The sequence below is a fragment of the Bombus pyrosoma genome, linkage group LG11, assembly GCF_014825855.1.
Source record: "Bombus pyrosoma isolate SC7728 linkage group LG11, ASM1482585v1, whole genome shotgun sequence".
NCBI classification, from domain to species: Eukaryota; Metazoa; Arthropoda; class Insecta; order Hymenoptera; family Apidae; genus Bombus; species Bombus pyrosoma.
This window is the reverse complement of record NC_057780.1, coordinates 4,823,421-4,841,626: the sequence shown is the minus strand read 5'-3', so window position 1 is coordinate 4,841,626 and position 18,206 is coordinate 4,823,421. Positions and strand designations below refer to the sequence as shown.

Below are 18,206 nucleotides of genomic sequence, written 5' to 3'. Positions count from 1 at the left end.
CCTTTCCCGCGTCACAATAATCGATACTACAATATTAATTTAACTTCGTCTTACTCGACTCTATAAACACCCACAATCTATATTCTAAAAATACGTCACACTATACTCGATCTGTATTATTCATAAATGCAACGTATCTAAAATTAACTTTCACCAACGCGTGTCACTTGTATATTTCTTAACCTACACATCAATTTTAACGAATCATCGCCTGAAACCGCGTTTAAAAATGTACGAGAAGCGTGTGTCGCCAAACACAAAAGCCATATATCGACTAATCATAACCAAATCGTTCAATCAAATCCAATGATTCAAAGTCGTGATCGTCGCGACAATCGTGAATAACGCGATCCGGCGAATTGACGCGATCTAGCGAAATCTTAGCTAAATTGGTCGGTGATAATGATCGAAATTGTCGGCGGAAGGGCACGTGGAGTGCAACCTTCGTCGGAACACACGGCAATATCGAACTGAAGGAAATAGTGCAGGACACGTGCGCGTTAATCAAGCGTCAGTGACGTCAGGGATGGTCGCGCCGACCGAGCGAAGGACGTTCACAGGCGGATCTCCACAGAAGCGATCAGCGATCCCACGGAAATCGGAAACAAGGTTCCGGCCGGTAGTGTCAACAGATTTGCCCCTGATAGTTGCTCGTACACAGAGAGGACGGTGTCGAGAGTGAGGGGGGGGGGTGGTCAGGAAGGGGTGCAGATCGATCGCAAAGGATGGGAGTGTGAGTCGTGCTACAAACGCTTGTCTGTATATACGTGTGTGTATGTATACGTGTGTATGGGTTGAGTCAGAGCGAAGCAAGGGTGGGCTCACGATCAAATATTAAGTCTTATCTGGCGCCGCTTTACCCAGAAGTCGCGTTTTCTCTCTCTTTTTCCTTCTCGCCGAACCAGCCTTTTCGTCTCTTTCTCGCCGCGTCTAATTATCCCCGCCAACCACCGATGCTTCCAACAATATCCCCTCTGTTTCGCCTCACCCTTCTCCAACTAGCCACCCTCATGGTCGCGGGGCTATTCTATCGGTGAAACCACACACATTGAGTATAGAATACATAAAAGTACCGACTTGCTTCTTCTCTCTTCGTCCACCGATCAACCACATCCCCATCCCCTTTCCGTTTCTTACACCACGCCACCCACTAAACGCTCCACGTCCTGCACCCCTTTGGCTTTCGCGCGCGTTCCTTCCTTCGATCGTTGGACGTTAATAGCTGCCACCGTCCCTCCCCCTTGCTACCCCATCCTCCGGGGACCGTAATTAAGAGAAGGAAAGACGCGGATGGAGCCGATGTGGGTTCATCAAAGGAGGACATTCAATCGAGGAATCCTAGGCCAACTAGAACGGTTCTCCGTTTTCATTGCCGCGATCCTCTCGATCTTCCTTTTCCTTTTCTTTTTTTCGAGATGTTTTCGAGAATCTTCTTCTCGTACCGGAAAGAATTAACGTTTTACCGACGTTACGGTTCAATTAAGAATTTCGTCGTTTGGATCTTGCAAGATTTGTCTACGAGTATTTGAGTTTCTCATAGTTTTACAGAATGTATCCTAGTATCGTATGTATTATAGAATGTATCAAATTATTTATTTATATTTCATATTTTCAATTTTAGTCTGTACTTCATGATGATTGACTTTCTTCCTGACCATTATGTACGTATAAATTAGAACGAAAGTACATAAATGGAATTTATATACGAAGAATTCCTATAAACGGATATCATTAGTATAATAAAAAATGAAAAACAAATATTTCTATCTGGAGAAAAAGCTCTTCTAATATCCATCGATGCACTACACCGAACTCTCGGGTGGCTTCTCGTTCTTCAATCATCCCCGTACTTCTTTCGAGTGGAATTGGAATTGCGTATTTCGGGGAAGAAACAACGGACAGAAGATTCGTAGGTGGCGGGGTGGTTGCGCGCGCGAGACGATGGGACGGTGCGAGAAGCGAAGGGTTGGACGCGTCCTCGTTACGCGAAAACGAGGGCGAAAGCGTTTCGAGGATTGCGATTCGATTGAAAATTCTCTCAGGTCCGTGGATCCTTGGGGTCGGATTGGTTGGCGCCAGTGGAAAGAAAGTTTTTCCCTAATGACCAAGCCGAAGTGGTTACCGTTAATTTGGCCCATCCCCTTTTACCCCGCGTTCCTCCCGGCCACTTCTTCACCGCAGTCGTCTCCCTATCGTCCCACCTCCTTCTCTCTCTCTCTCTCTCTCTCTCTCTCTCTCTCTCTCTTCACTTCTCCCATTTTTCGTACACCCGCCACACAGTGTTTATAGGGTGACCCAGAAAAACAATGACAGAGAGCGACAAAGAGGAGTCGAGAAAATTGAGAACAAGAGAGAAGGAGCGAGGAAGAGAGAGGAACCAGCGGGGAAGAGTAGGGAGGCGTGCAAAGATCGATCACCCGTAGCAACAGCCACGTCGAAGATCGACGCGCCCGATCGTGATCGATCGATATTCTCTGACACCAAGGTCAGTCCCGATGTACTTTGCATAACTGTCAAGCTTGCGCTCTGTGGCCAGAAGTTACGAAAGATATCATCGTTCTTCGTTCTAAGTAAACGCGTTTAACCGATCGCCGGACGATATAGCCGAGTTGCGTAGCCCGTTTCGGATCCCTATTAATATGGAATATGCCACCAGTGATGAATAATTTCGACGTTTATTGTGACATGTATCTTTAATGGAGTCGCATGTACCGAACGGAAGACAATGGTTCATGTTTGCTGGAACATGTAAACGAATTTCTTCGACCTTCGTGTTAAAATTACGGGATATTGGAATCTTGGCAGTGGTATGAATTATCGTAATAAATTGCGTTTCGATGATGATTTATTATTGTCATTAAGAATGGTTTGATGGACGACGTGATGTAAGCTAAATGACGTTGGCAATTGACGAGTTACTTTAAGAGGTAAGCAGCTGATTTAGATCTTTGTAATAGCAGGAACTGTTCCAATCTGCATAAAAAGCGATCTTTCAGTTCCGTGGACGTTGTAGCCAACGGATCAATCCACGTTTGTACTAGAAATTTGACACACCTACTTAAAATGAAACGCAAAACTATCCTTTGATGCATCATTCCCGGAAGTCGAGATTCGGAAATCTCGGCTTAGCACCAAAACGCCGAACCCATAGGATCCATCTCCTGTGGCCGTTTCTTCGTTATGAAAATAAACGCTTGCACCGCAACTTTCCACACTTGAGAAAACGTTGAGTAAACAAGGAAAAAAAATATCAAGTCGAAGAAAGCTTGTAACTCGCGAGGCAGCTAACGCGCGATAAAATTCTGTCGCCGTTGGTTCTTCTCTTTTCGAGCACCGAGTATCGTCTTGCAGAAGGAGCCAGGATAGCCACAAGCATGCGGGAAAAAAGAAGCGGCAGAGTGTGAGGGGTGGCTTTCAGAGGAGGACAGAGAACAACGGGGGTGCGAGAGAACGGTGTAGCCGAGAGAAAGAGGGCGGTTGAAAGGGGATGGCGGTGCTCTCACATTCTTTTTACCAAGCGAAACGTTGCCGGCGGAGGCAGCGAGAGCGTCGCCTATCGATTTTTACTTCTAATGAATTCGAGCTAAAAACCCACCTCTCTGCCCCACAACCACCTCCTGGCCCTCTCTCTCTCTCTCTCTCTCTCTCTCTCTCTCTCTCTCTCTCTCTCTCTTTCTCCCTCTAGAATTTCTCCGCCTTCTTCCCTCTTTCTCTTTCTTCTACTTTGCCACAGCCACACTGTGCTACCCTCGTGCTTAGCCACGCTTCCACCCTCTGTTCCACGAACCACGCCAATCACTGCGCGGCATAATTACACGGTTGAGGCTAGTGTGCGACTCCGGCGAAGTCGTGTTTCTTAGACCTCGTGCACTGCAGTAAAAAAAACGAGAAAGCTGGACGAGGAGGGTGGTCGGGGGTGCCGAGCGTCTGCTGGGCTTAGAACGAGTTTCGCGGGGTTAGAAGGCCGACGTTCGGGGATCGACTTCTTCCCTGGTTTTCCCTCCCCGTTTGTTTTCTACCGAACGTTGCTTCCTCGATGGGGAATAGAAGTTGTTTCTTTTTGTTTTAGTGACTACTAGTAGCCAGAACTTGGCTGAGAATGGCTTATAATTTGTGTTCAGCGAGTTGGATTTGTTGGAATTGCAGCGGTACTTGAATGTTAAAGAGAAGTACATTAATTCTATTTCGCGTATGTTTTGCTGTAATGTAAGGATTTTATCAATAATATGCAAAATTAACGAGCATAGTAGCTGTTAATGACTGCTATATATGTTTTACATGACGTTTAACGCGAGAACAAACATTTAATTCAATATAGCACGTACGAATATATTTACTCTGGTATTTGAAACGTATGAAGTATTTTGTAATTTAAAGTTCGTTTTAGGGAATTCTGAAGGAAAGAAGAAGATTTGGTGGTAGACGGAAAATTAATTTCTACAAAAAAAGAGGATTCGCTTCTTCTGTATCAAACACTAGCTACGCAATTGAAATATAAAAAAAAAAACACGTTCATCATTATTTACCAATTTTCAATAATTAACGATATCTATAATTCTCACTAAAATCAACTTTATTCCACACAAACATTTTATCAAAAAAGTAATACATACCTACACGTACAATCCAGCAATGATCGATAAAGACAAGTAAAAGAGGCCGACTGTCCTACCAATTAACAGGATTCGAGGAACGAAATTGATGTGAAAATTTCGCGATCCTTTCGAACCATTGCGACGTGTCGGATGAATCGCGAAGATTCCGCGGTATCGCAAAACGAGGACGCGGGATGAAAACGGAATGTATAAATCAGGTGGCTGTGAACGAGAGGCAGTCAACTGACGAACGCGATCTGAATCCGTGCCAGTTGCACCGCTCGGGGGCAATTACTGTATTAGAAATGATTTCGAATCACCACGAGCCCGTGTACGTGCACTTGAAATCCACGGGTGTATGCACCGTTTGCATTGTGACAGGCCGGTATGCGCCGCTGGTTGCCCCGTTGATGCCTGCACAGGAATAGATTGGTAACTAGTTGCCAGATGCGCGACTCTGTTGCCGATCGTCGGAGTCACAGCTTCCGTTCGCGTCCAAAATCTCATTCCTTTCCGACGCGATTAACCGATCGTCCAGAGGATGTCCCAGAAAATTGGCTCAACGCTTTCTGAATATTTCACGCTTCCGAGCGGCGACCGATCTGTTACCGGCTAAGAGAATAATCTGAACAGTTTGTCAGCATGATTAGGTGCAGCAATATACGAAGTCTGCGAAGATAATAGACATTGGTAGAAATTGTTAACACAGATGAACGTATATCTGGTAATCTTAAATGTCTTACGAATAGATTGGCAAGTTTCACGCAAATTTACTAGAAAATGGAATTATATCGGATAAACTTTGAATAGATCTCTGATCAATAAATGAGGTACAATTATTTTTGAACGAGAAATTTCGCAGATATAAAGCGGGAATGAAGCTTTACGAAAGAATCAATTACACGCGCGGTAAAAGACTCCTTGCTCGAGAAAGGGTTGGTTAATTTATTCAAATTAGAAGGACCGGTCGAGGAATGTTGCGATCAACCGTCGTCCAAAATTAACGCGGCCATTGAAATCGATCGGCTCGTCTCCTTGACCACCCCTTCGCGCCATGGAAAATAAAAACCCGGTTGAACTTACAGAACAGCGCCTCAGGGTGAGAATGGCGGATAATGCGAAACCGGTTTCGAAATCCATCCCTTAAGGAGCCGCTAACTCGTTCGAGTTACCGCGTCGCAATTATCGGTGAGACATCGAAATAGACTGACTAGAACTGTATGTGTGCCTGCGCGTATATATATATGTACATATATACAAGACGATACCAAACCCCATGGGACGAGGGAACGTTAATTGAAATGAAACCGTGCGAACGAAATATTCCATAGGGCGAGTTTTATGTTCGTCCTCCCTGTACACTGGCTCTCTTACGATTCTTTCTCAGCTGATTTTATGCAAATCGAATCAGCGCCTCGCGTTAACGATTACGACTTTTCGCGATTCGGATCGGTAGAGCTCGTAAAACATGGACAGGTCTGTTCGTTTCCATAAATCGGAAATCTATAATAAGAAAATATACTTTCAGATTGGTTTCAGATTTTACCGATAAAATCCTGTCTGTCTTGCCTTATTACAGTGTTAATGAAATTTCAAAATGTTTCGTATAACACATACAACATAAACGTACAGCATAAAATTTTCCCATTTAGTGTCTTCTCATTACGTTTTTCTTTTTCGGTTTTTTAAACATTTTTCAAATTGTTTCCCGTAACAGTGTGTACGAACGATTCCAAGTAAGCGCGAGCAATTCTATTTCGAAGCGAGCTGTATTGACGAAGGGGCGAGTTTGTTTCGCTATACAGCCGGTTTTACATTGACCAGACGATGTTTCTTTCGGAAGAAACTTACTTAGAAACTTCTCATTCCGATAAAGCTGCTCTTCTGCTCCCCCTCCCCCCCCTACTTGGAAATATCGATCGTAAAAAGATACCACAAAATATGTCCTTTTCCGAATGAAACAATTGGAAGAATTCGATTTAGTACATTTTTTCAGGTGTTTCACGCTTTTACACCATTCGTCATAATATTTTTTTTCCTCGGAATAATTCTCACAGTCGACGCGTGATAAAAGATCGAAACGAATATAAAGCTGAAAAAAGAAAGAAATATTAATAAATGAGAATACTACTCTGAAGCAGTGCAAGGGGTAAAAATATTCAATTTAAACGTCGGTTTCGTAGCAATGAAAATCCTCGAGTCATATTTGCCCGAATCGACGAGGAATCCTATCTTCTCGTTTATCAATTCAGGGTTTCACGCGAGCCGTCTCGATGACACGAAACGAAAACGCCAGCAACGAATCGCTGTTATCGTGTCGTGACGGGATACATAACGGTGACCGAATACGAGGCCTGCTACGCCGGCATGCTCGGAACTCGGTAATTATCGTAATTATTGCAATTAAACGGTGTCGCGACGAGCGCGGATTACACGCAGGCCCAGTTTCTCGGAACGCATTCAGCTATACATAGGGTGATTTAAAAGAGGAGCTCTAACAATTTAAGGGATTATTCCTCACAGTAAGTAAAAGAGCTTAATTAATACAGGTCCCTCGATTAATCTTGAACAGGATGTAGAGCAGTTATTTTATTCAGTGAATTCTGCTGCTTGGCGGTATCAAATAATGGACAGAAGAACGAGCTTTTATTAAGCTTTTAATAAGTAAACCTTGTAGTAGATTAACGTTAAACTTGGGTCTTTTGGAAAATTATCTCGCTTTGTAACATCAGAACGGAGAAATAAAAGATCGATATCTTTTATCACACCTATAGGATTCTAACTAGAAACCATAACCGTTATAAGCCAAATTTAAAGATAGGAATAAGAAGGAGAGAAAAAGTTGAGGATGGTCGCTTTTGACCATCACCCAACTTTCGTTATACAGATTTGAGTTTCAGAGAATATCATACGTTTTGTTTCTAATCGCGTCCTTCGACGAAATTTCTAATTTAATTTTCAATAGTAAACCAGTTCTCGCGCGAGCAGTGCCGTATAAATCTTCAACCTCGTGCGCACTTCGTAGCTAAGTATCCTTCTACCTCCTACCCTTTGTCCGTTTATTTAACTCAATGCAAAATGTATCGCAATTTTAATGCAAATGACGTAGACGAGCTGCACAGTTTAAACTTTCAAGTTCTACCAATACGAATTTTTATTCGTCCGCACTCTATCAAGTCTTTAGAACTTTAAACTATTTGTTTCCGGATCGTTTTGCGCATGCAAGCTGAATTAATAGACGCATCGAAATGTATCATTCGAAAGAACAATCGAGTACGATGTAACAATGGCGATGTTCGAACGATTTCTGTCGACGTTCGGTAAAGTAACGCAGATGGACGTCGGAAATGGTATATAATCGAGGCAATCTTTTAATTGCGACGACCGAGCGTTTTGCTGTTCGCTTTTATCGGAAATTGATTTGTCCGAATAACCGATGAAACCGCGTTTTTAGGTGAAACAGCAATACACGTTACGAGGATTGTAATTTCCAGCTGATGCAACTTTTTCAACATTAACTATTCACGCTAATCAATAAGTGACTTGTACATGTCGCGAATTACAAATTTAAGAGATAATATTCAAAATATACAAATGATTACATAGATTTTGTTTCGTCTAGAAATGAAGTAAGAAGGATTTAAAGTGTGAAATCTTGTTCTGTGATATATCAAGCGTTCGTTTCGAAATTGACGCAACCTCAACTTGTTCTAAAAATAAGAGAAAGTGTCTTCGAACTTTTAATAAAATATTATCTTGTTAAGCAAATCTATCAATAAGAGGAATAACGAACGTAAAAGAGAAGAGCCGGAACGATTTTATGACATTTTCGTCGGAAAAAGAAATATAGAAATAGATATTAATTAGGAGTAAGTCAATATAGAAATAGATATTCGCGTTAAGCTTGAGGTTAATAAACTATTTCCAGCAAGACAATGATACTAATTTCAAAAATATTAGACCATATTACGCTCCATCGCGTGAAATCATCTCGACTCTTGCGTGGAGAGTACCGCAAAGAGCAGCGAACGCATTTACAAATCTTCTAAATTCAGCGGAGCCGCGGTGATGTGCGACGTCGAGACTCGGCCGCGGTTAATCGGATTTCCCGAGTTTGCTGGACAACGATGGCAGCGATAATGGAATTACCGTGCGGTCAGCACTTAATTACCCTGATCTCTGGTCCGATACAGGGAACAACATTTCGTTCTCGTCGACTACGCGAACCTCGGCCAACAGTCGTGGACGGTTTTAGACGTTCTAAACCGATTCGTCGAAGAACCGAGTACGTAACCCGGTTACTTGGTTATGTCTACCCTTCGTGGTCGCTCGTTGCTTCGCTCGTTTGCCATTTTCCACCAAGCTGACTGAGCTTCCATGCGTACGTTTCAAGAAGGGATTCTTCTTCCATCGGTCAGAGCCTAACACTTGATACGGTACGTTTAAGCAATAATTGCAACAACTGGAAGATTTTTCTTTCTCAATAGAAACGAAATTTAAAATTTGATTCAACGTGATATTGTTTTTAAATCAGACAATTATTAAGTTTAGAATAAGACAAAGAGAAGGGACCAGAGAGAAGAAACTACACGCTGAATGTTAAGCACGTTGGTTTTACCAATAAATTTTAAATTTGTTTCCACGGTTTTTCGAAAATAAAAACTTCGTCACTAGTGAGACTTTTCTCCTGTCGTTCAGTTATTCTACAAACATCGCTTATCCGAACATTCTACCTTCTATAGTTTCCAACATCTCTAACATCTCTTTCCTCTATGCTGTTCCATGTCTTTTTGCTGTATCGCACACACGAGATTCAATTATGTACATCCTTCCAAGAATTTATACAACATCGTTGTCCATCGATCGTTACGATATCACGGATCGCGCACGTATAGAGCGGTTCCTTGAGTAGACAACAAACGAGACGTTCACGACGAGGACGATAGCCCTGTCGAGGGTAGACGATCGAAACCGATGTCGAAATAATTCCATTTCAAGACGGCTGCGGCAGTCGGATTACACGACGGCCCCTGCCTTCCGGGAAGGGCCAATCGATAGTCTCGTGGCTTGACCTGGGCCATGTTTGCACACCGATCGAATCTGTTAATCGCCCACCATACTGTTTCATTGACACACGCTTCGATGCTCGTTGTCGCGTTATAATATCAAGCTGCTAGATTGTGATCGATATGATTTTTCATTGGTGGGACCATATGTCGGTAAAAGCTATTTTCCCGTTACTCTACCCGATATTTCTTATAACATAAGCTAATTTATAGTTTATCGGTTCTAATACGTTCCAGGGATTAGCTTGATATCTGCTCCAATGATTTACGATATTAAATCACAATATCGCCGACAGAATCTTAGCAGCTCCTTTGCTATTCAACGAAACTAATCCGAAACACGTGTTTCATCGTTTATTCTCCTTTTAAATTTATAAAAATAGCAAACGACAAAAGTCGATAGCATTGAAGCGGTGTAAAAATTACACGCGTCAAATTTAACAGAGATCCAGTCTTTTTACCCCTATCGAAAATACGTGACACTTGCACCGTTTACAATTTCAGCTCGTCGATTCACGCGTGTAATCACGCGATCGTGTAACTATGGAATAATAACAGGCGGTGCTGGTTCGTTATAAATTAATGATCGACTCCGTGGCGGGATAAAACGCGAGGGGGATGTCGAGGAAAACCAGTGGAACAAAGAGGAGCAGAGAGAGTACTCGTGCTTCGGCTCGAATGGGACCCCGTGATTTCGTAACTGATTTCACGGCGGAGTTGCCAGCCTCCTCTAGGAGCCCGTGCTCGCCTTCTTTGTCACGAGACACCGTGGACCCGGTAGCGGCGCGGATTTTCACGCTGGAATTCGTCGGCTTTTGTCTGTGGATCACGTGAGAAACATTGTAAGAAAGAGGCACGATGGGGGCCCGATCGAACCGATCGAAAACGGTTCGAACGGTTCGCAGAGCCCTCCGGAAGGTCGACACTCGATATTCTTGCCGATACGTGGGGACGAATCTGGGCCCCACCACCTGCCGGCCCGCTTTTGTAATCGTCCTCGTGTTCCTCGTGACCTCGGCCTTTTCGATCCAAAGGCGTATAGGTCCCGAGATGCTCGAGATCGAGCTGTGAAAGGTTCTTCGTCGTTTCCAGGTTTATCAAAGAATTTTTGAAAAACCAGAGTTTGCTCGGTTCGGAGATAGAAAAGGGTTGTTGGATCGTGTCTTGAGATTATCGTATCTAGAGTGCGAATGATTATTTATAATACGAAAAGATACACACCATTAGTCGAGAATTTGTAAGTCTTCTCATTGTTAGTTGTATCTATGAATCTTCGGTTAATTTAGTTATTGATTCAAAATAATTTTATGGAACGCATAGTAGTTTGAAATGTTTGGTCAATAACGTACGGAATATATACGAATAGATATTCAAATGTGTAGTAGTGTATGATGATGTAGAAATGGGGATAAAAAACAGACTAATATTTTTTTCTATTGTATTCTAATTACATTGTATTCTAAAAAGTAGGAAATTTATTTGTGGAAGCTGTATAAGACAGTATTAAGAGTGAAATTGGGGTTATGGCCCCGTTGAAACGGATAGAGAAGATAGGAAAATTTATCGAAGTAAAGGATCCTATGAAAGGAACGAAGACTATAGCTTAGTCAAAGGGGATGAAGCAGAACCACGAAAGAAGATCAATCGATAGGGAAATATCGTTGAAGGGAACGAGTTAGTCATAGAAAACTATATCGAAAAAGAAGACGAGAAAAAGGGGATCAAAAATGCATAGGGGATGTTGTACTCAAACGTTGGAACCCTTAAAAGGATGATCGTTCCCTTCATTGTTTGGAACGTTATCCACAGGCATGGACGTTGTTGGCGGATGAAAACGAAGAAAAAGTCGAACTTCCATGAAATTAGGTTTTGCACGCGTATTAAGGTCTTTTTAGTGGACGAATACAATTAGGAAAAGTTCTTTCGACGAGGGATGCTTGCTATTCGAATTTCTATCGAGTCCTTCGACCTTGAATGAGGGAAATAAGATTTTTATCGCGATAATCTATAATATAATGATTATAAAGTTGACATTCAACATTAAAAACGTAAGTGAATGGAATTTATTAAGTTAAATTGTAGATAGAAAGAACTGCGAAATCGAAAGACCTTAGGTAAAAGTTGATCGTTGAAAAAGTTGTTACTCGTCGATTCAGTAAAATGATCAAAAACGGATTAATCGTCATCGATCGAAGTATTTTGACGCAACAATGGACATGCATCTCGAGATTCGGTCGTTTCAGCAAGAACGAGAAACTGAAATGTCTAGCGATCGATTAGCGCAACAAAAAGCAATTAAAGAACCACCTTGATTCGTACAAAAAGGCAGGGACGCGGCAAGAAAAAGGCGAAGAGACTTTTCTTCGACGCTTCCAAGCCAAACTTTCCCGTGCTCAGCCCCTCGAGTCTCTTAATTCGGGGATCAACGTGTCTGTTTTCGAAGACTAAGTGCGTGTAGGAGAAATTAGAGAGAGCCTTTACACGAACTCTGTTTCCATTTTTTACCGGACGCTTTTTCTTTACCCAACGTCGATAGGATTCCGTTAAAAGGATATCTTTCTTTGTTTTCAACAGAAATTACTTAGAAAATGAGTTTGACTCGCTGCGGCGGATTTTCGTGGAAATTCTAATGCAAGCAATTATATCTTCGTTCAATTCGAAGGCATTGTTCCCTTGAATTTCTATCCTCCCGCAAATAATCGAACAAGGAAAACTGAAATTTCCATTCTCATGAATATTAATGCTTTACTCTGAATTCTCAACCTAAACATACTTGAGCAAGAATTCTAGGTTCGTGGAATGATGCAAGCAATCATTAGAATCATACAAGTATACAACGATAACGATTACATAATTCCAGTTATAATATTAAGCAGCGTACGAAAGATGATATTATAGGTGTGCTTCGTAAAAAGTTCAACAAGTTCCTGATCATTATTGTATATTTTCCATCGTTACCATCGAACCTCGAAACGTCAAATCGCTGGAACGTCAAATCTAATAAAAAATTAAACAAAGAAAACGTAAAAGATCAAGATAACCTATAAGAAAGTAGATCACGTTTATAATCAAACTACAAATTACTATTTTATCTAGCAAATGATCGTAAAATACCATAAATCTCAAAAACTCGATATAATAGAAAATAAGGGACGAAAAAAATAAAACTGTTTGGTGTCTCGTCAAACGAGTTTAAAAAATTCACGATGATAGGAAATAGAATAAAACTAAGATCATGTCGCATCGATCACTTTGATTCCATAGATATCCCTGTTCAGGGTCAGCAACCTGGTAGGTTTCACGATCATTCGCAATGCAGTCGAACGACTCTCGATCTCGTGTGGTTCCTCTTCATCATCTCTACTCGGTCCGTTATCGAAGCTATCCAGGTTCAGAGAAACGACCGTATACACTGGCGTATAGTAATCGGATGACCCGCGGCCACGTACTTACACGACGCGCGGGATTTCAATTGCAAATCGATTTCGCTTCTTTGTAGTCAACCACCTAGTGCGTGCCACCTATCTTCAATACGTAAGAAGGAGGATCGACGCGAATCCAGCCACGCAACGTTCCCAGAAACGGTTCTAATCTCAGACGTGCTGGAGACCTGCAGTGTGCTCGCGCGGGAAAATCCATAAACTTCTGCTTTCCAGCAGGATCGATACGGCCGATGAATGATTAAACCGCGGTATCGGCGCGCCGCTTTTTATTAATTCCCACGTCTCTTCGTTCCTCTTGCTTTTTATCAGTGAATGGATCGTTTGTTATAGGAACAGTTAAAACGTTACTTTTTCTCCTTTTTGCTGTTTTATATCGAGATTGAGAACCGAAGATTGCTCGTTGCTTGCTTCGAATAATTATAAACTTGGCCTGATGCCGATGTTATATATTGAAAATATTTCTAGCAGCTTTTTAATGTGATATTGAAATTGAATTTTATTTACGATCGATATAATTTACGAATCAAAAAATGGCAAATATAATGACTTTAGGGATTTACTTAATTTATCGAGATTTTATTATAAGATTATTTTGTATAATCGAACTGTTTTTTATTCGAAAAAATAGACCTGGCAGCAAGGTAAAGTAAATTTACAATCAACCGACTGATTGGATTAAACGAGGTTTCGTTCGATTAAACTTTATTCGTTAGCCAGAACGTCGTATATTTTTAATCGTTCGTAATGTGCATAAAGCATAAAAATAGTCCACAATAAGCGATCTAAATTAATGGAAACTAGAACGTTTGGCTGGTTATCCGATGCGATCCGCTCATTCGAGTTTTTAGCGACTATAGGTAATAAGGTGAGTGAACGAAAAACGGTGGCTTTTAAGGCTATTAAATAATGATCAAAAATCTTTAAACGAACAATAATCCTATTTAAGTTTCTTCTAGCATTTACATACATACTTTCCAACCTTGTTGTGTTCTTAGATTCATTTATTTGTTCTATATTTAACAAATCTCTTGTATGTTTTATTCTTATCGTCAATAGGATATGGTTGTTTGAGATAAGATGAAAAAAGCGCAAATTACACGTAACTGCATCGCACAATAATGTGAAAATCCAAATACCTACTTGTACTACATAAGATTTCATTGCATATAATGATAGTAATCTATATAAGTATATCATCTGCGACAAAGAGGACAGACTACTCTATTCGATCGATTGACGATTTCTCTAACGGAATAACACGACGCCGCATCTTCGAGATACAGACGCGAAATTTACGAATAAGAGACACTGCATAAGCTGTTTACAAGAGCGTGACGAATTTCATTGACAGCCATGACGCGGATGTCGAGCGCGTAAAACGTTAAACCATAACTAATTTGTCAGTAACACGATTCACGATAAAAATTCAATTTCCGCTTTCCGCAACGATTTGCATGATAAGTATAATTTATATGATAATTCTACATTAATAACGATTAAAATATAATATACATAATGGACTTCTTCTTAAAAACTCACCATATATTTGTCGCGTGATTTTAAACATTCTTGCGACTGTCTGTTCTCTTTTTTTCGTTCAATGCATTCTCGCAAGGTTACTCTTGCGTCTTTTAATCAATGTCGTCGTCAGTTTTTATTTTCGCGCGATTAAAATAATTTTGTTTTCGACTTTGAAAATTCAGCATGTTTTACTCTCATATGTAAATAACATAGCGTTCGATTGTAATCAGAGGTTCTGGAAAGATAATCGTTAATTGGAAAATTAATAAATGTCTGTGAATTATAAAACGAGAAATACTGTCGAGAGGTAAAATTACTTTCGATCGATGTTTGAGTGCCTCCATGTACAGTTGCAGTGTACGATCATTCCTGTGAATGAAGGAAAGCAGCTGAGGAAATGATTAAGTGTGAGTTTCGTTAGTGGGTATATTGTGATCTTTGGATTTTGATAAACAATTTCAAGAATATTCATAAAGAAAAATTACATTTATGAGGAAATAAACGCCATGGTTATTGATAGTTACGAACGTTAATCGTTTAACGTGATTGACAAATGAAAACGAATGGCTCGCCGTGAAAAAAAAAAATAAGCAACTTTGCATGAAAAAATTCTTCTAACAAATCAATGTGATACGAGATTTCTATGCCGACATTCTCGTTTAGCGCAATTAAGCTACATTAATCGAAAGATTTATTTCGCCGGTATAAGATCGTTATCATCGGCGAACATTTTATCCAGGTTTCAGTGCAAACTTTCAAAACCGTGCCATTTGACGTGATTGATCGCTAATACAAACGGATGATGGATTAGTTTCACACAGGTCATTCGCGCGATCATCCGAAATAAAAGTGGTCAAATGAGTGTTCGTCCGATGAGTGATCAATGTGCTTCATCAAATTCTGACCCCGTGACTGCGAACACTTTGTGATCCTCGATTTAACAATCAGTTTGCTCGTTTCCCACGTATAGACACGTATTTTGTTCGTTTCAATATCATTTATCCATGTCGAATTCGCGATTCTTTTTTCTTTCCAAAAAACGATATCCTTTTTACGAACGCGCGTCTTCAATAAATCGTTGTTTCATGCATAAAAGCGTTAGTTGTTTAAACAACGTACTTTAAATTCAAATCTTATTTCCATCGTATTAAAGATACGAATAACGTCGTTTAACGTATAAATTATACCTTTCTGTTGCAAATATTTTCATATAACTAAATAGTAAATGGATTATTGACACGTTTAAATCCTGGTTGGATTTTCCCTACCTAGATATACTAAACAAGAATCTCGTAAGTCGAACTAATTAACTCTACTTCTTGCAGACTTTTCAAACTCGTTAGCTAGCTATGTGATTAGTGACCAACTTAAAAAAAAGTATAAAGTTTTACAGGACAATGTTCGTAACATGATCACTTTTCCCAGCCTTTTGATTTATGGTATTGTACGTGACTCATGTATTTATTAACAGACGACTTTCATGTGAAATTTAAATGTGTCGAATAAAGTTTCACGCGTGTGTTATTATTTTCTATATATATATATATTTTAATTTCATGATTTTTACTTCGCGTTCTTATATGAAAATCAGTATCGCGGGCATATTGTAATAACGAACAAATACGTTACAGTGAAATTCTCATCTTCTCTGCTGTTAATTTTTTGTTAAGTTCATGGTTCGACATTTTGATCTTCTTCCACGAAAATTTTTTTCTCCGTACCATACGGTTCATTAAAACGATAATTATGCTTGTACTGTCTAAATTTGCGCGTTTCTTTTACGTCATTATTGACTTCCGTCTCTAATGAACGTTCGACTTCAGCTTGATTACGTAAATTGGTGTTTTAAGCAACAAAACCGGCGTTAGTCACTCGATAATGGCAGATAATCACCTCGCAATTAAAGCGTTTCGATCAGATAGACAGAATATATTAAGCGTACTGCCTACGTTTGGCTAATAACATTGTACAAGGAGGTTTTAACATTACCAATACTAAGTCGGTTGTTCCGCGATTTGCTCGTGCTTGACAACCGGTATTTAAAAAATCGAGATAACGAAATATTTTTATTAGCAGGAATACGATTTTGTTCTGGTACAGAATCGTGTAAATTAAATAATGCTGCTAAAGCTGCCTTTCACGCACTTGTTCAGTTATTATTTCAGTTAGAACTTTATTTTATTAATTTACACGAATAATATTCTATAGAAACGAATAATTCCTATTATTATTACATTAATCACACATACATGCTCCTGCAAATTATTTAACAAACACGAGATGCAACACGAGATTTTCATTTAACTTAAATTGAGATTTAATGTTTAACAATGTTTTAAAAATTAACAAATTTTGAAATAAGAGGCTTTCTGAAAATGGATATTTTATTTATAACCATTGATATCGCTATTATTTATACCATATATACCATTAATAAGAATTAATTTAATATCTCGAACCAGAATGAAGAATTTACATTTGAATCACATTTCGTAAGCAGAAGTTAATCCGGAGAAGCCTCTGATGAAATAAATTTGAAGAAATATTGCTAAACGACCAGTTCTCGAACCTATATTTACAAATGCTTCTGCCTGCTTTTTCACGAATTCCACCGATTAATTAAGCGTTGTACCTGCTATTTTGATACAGTCAGTGTTTCAAAGCGAGCAGAATGGCGCGAGAAAATTATACGCGGCACGATGTTAATTAGTAGAAGAAGCTTCGAACGAACGTTTTGCTCGTTACCTACTAGAGGATCGACGCGATTAAAATCTTATCGGTGGACAAGAAACGCGAGTACCTGTAGAGATCATTAACTGTTGTACAGTGGCAACCTTAATCCTCTTAATTTCCATAAACGGTGCTCTAAATTCCATGGAAAAAGGACAAAAATATTACAAGCCAGAAAATTACACGGAATTACGTACGAGATTGTACGAAATTGCTTTCATTACGGCGACACTGTACGAGGATATTTATTTCTGAGAAACGATGCACCCGTTTCCTTTCAGTCGGAAATTAATGAACTAAATAAGGCGACAGAAGGCAACTAGCAATATTGTGCAATGCAGAAAACATGGATTATTAATTGCGTATAAGATCATTAACGAAGCATATGTTGTAAAGATTATTAATGATAAGTATTCCTACGTTCATTATTTATTGTCGATCGTTTGCATACTTTATTTTTTAGGACGCTTCGTTGACAGACGATACGATTTTTCGTGAGATAAAAATTTTGTCAGATCGTTTGAAAAATAGGTAAATGAGTTTATTGAGAGGAACGATTTTATATATTTGAAACGAAATGTATGGATACAAGCAAGATCTTTTATTTCCTAAACATAATTTCCTGTCGTCATAAATTAATTAATTATATAATGAAAGTCTGATTTGGGAATATATTAGAGAATATCGAATAAAGATTACTGTTTGTTAATCATTCATATTATTTGATAAATTCAGATTTCTAAAAATCCTACTTTAAACAGCTTCGTTTTTAGATAAATTCTGGAAGATATTTTAAAGTAACGACGAGAGAACCGATGGATTATTATTAATCGAATATTTTCTACCCATAG

General features: G+C 39.7%; 1 protein-coding gene across 11 annotated transcripts in view; it reads right to left on the bottom strand.

Annotated features, from left to right (window-relative positions):
* Positions 1 to 18,206, bottom strand: part of LOC122572905 (zinc finger homeobox protein 4-like) — a 404,144-nt gene that overhangs the window by 297,082 nt on the left and 88,856 nt on the right. Inside the window, exon 1 of one of the 11 annotated variants that reach the window (XM_043738583.1) lies at positions 4,614 to 4,635. The exons of the other annotated variants lie outside the window; for them this stretch is intronic. The gene's annotated coding sequence lies outside the window, so the exon portion shown is untranslated. Of the gene's footprint in view, positions 1 to 4,613; positions 4,636 to 18,206 lie in introns of those variants that run through there. 11 annotated transcript variants of the gene reach the window in all.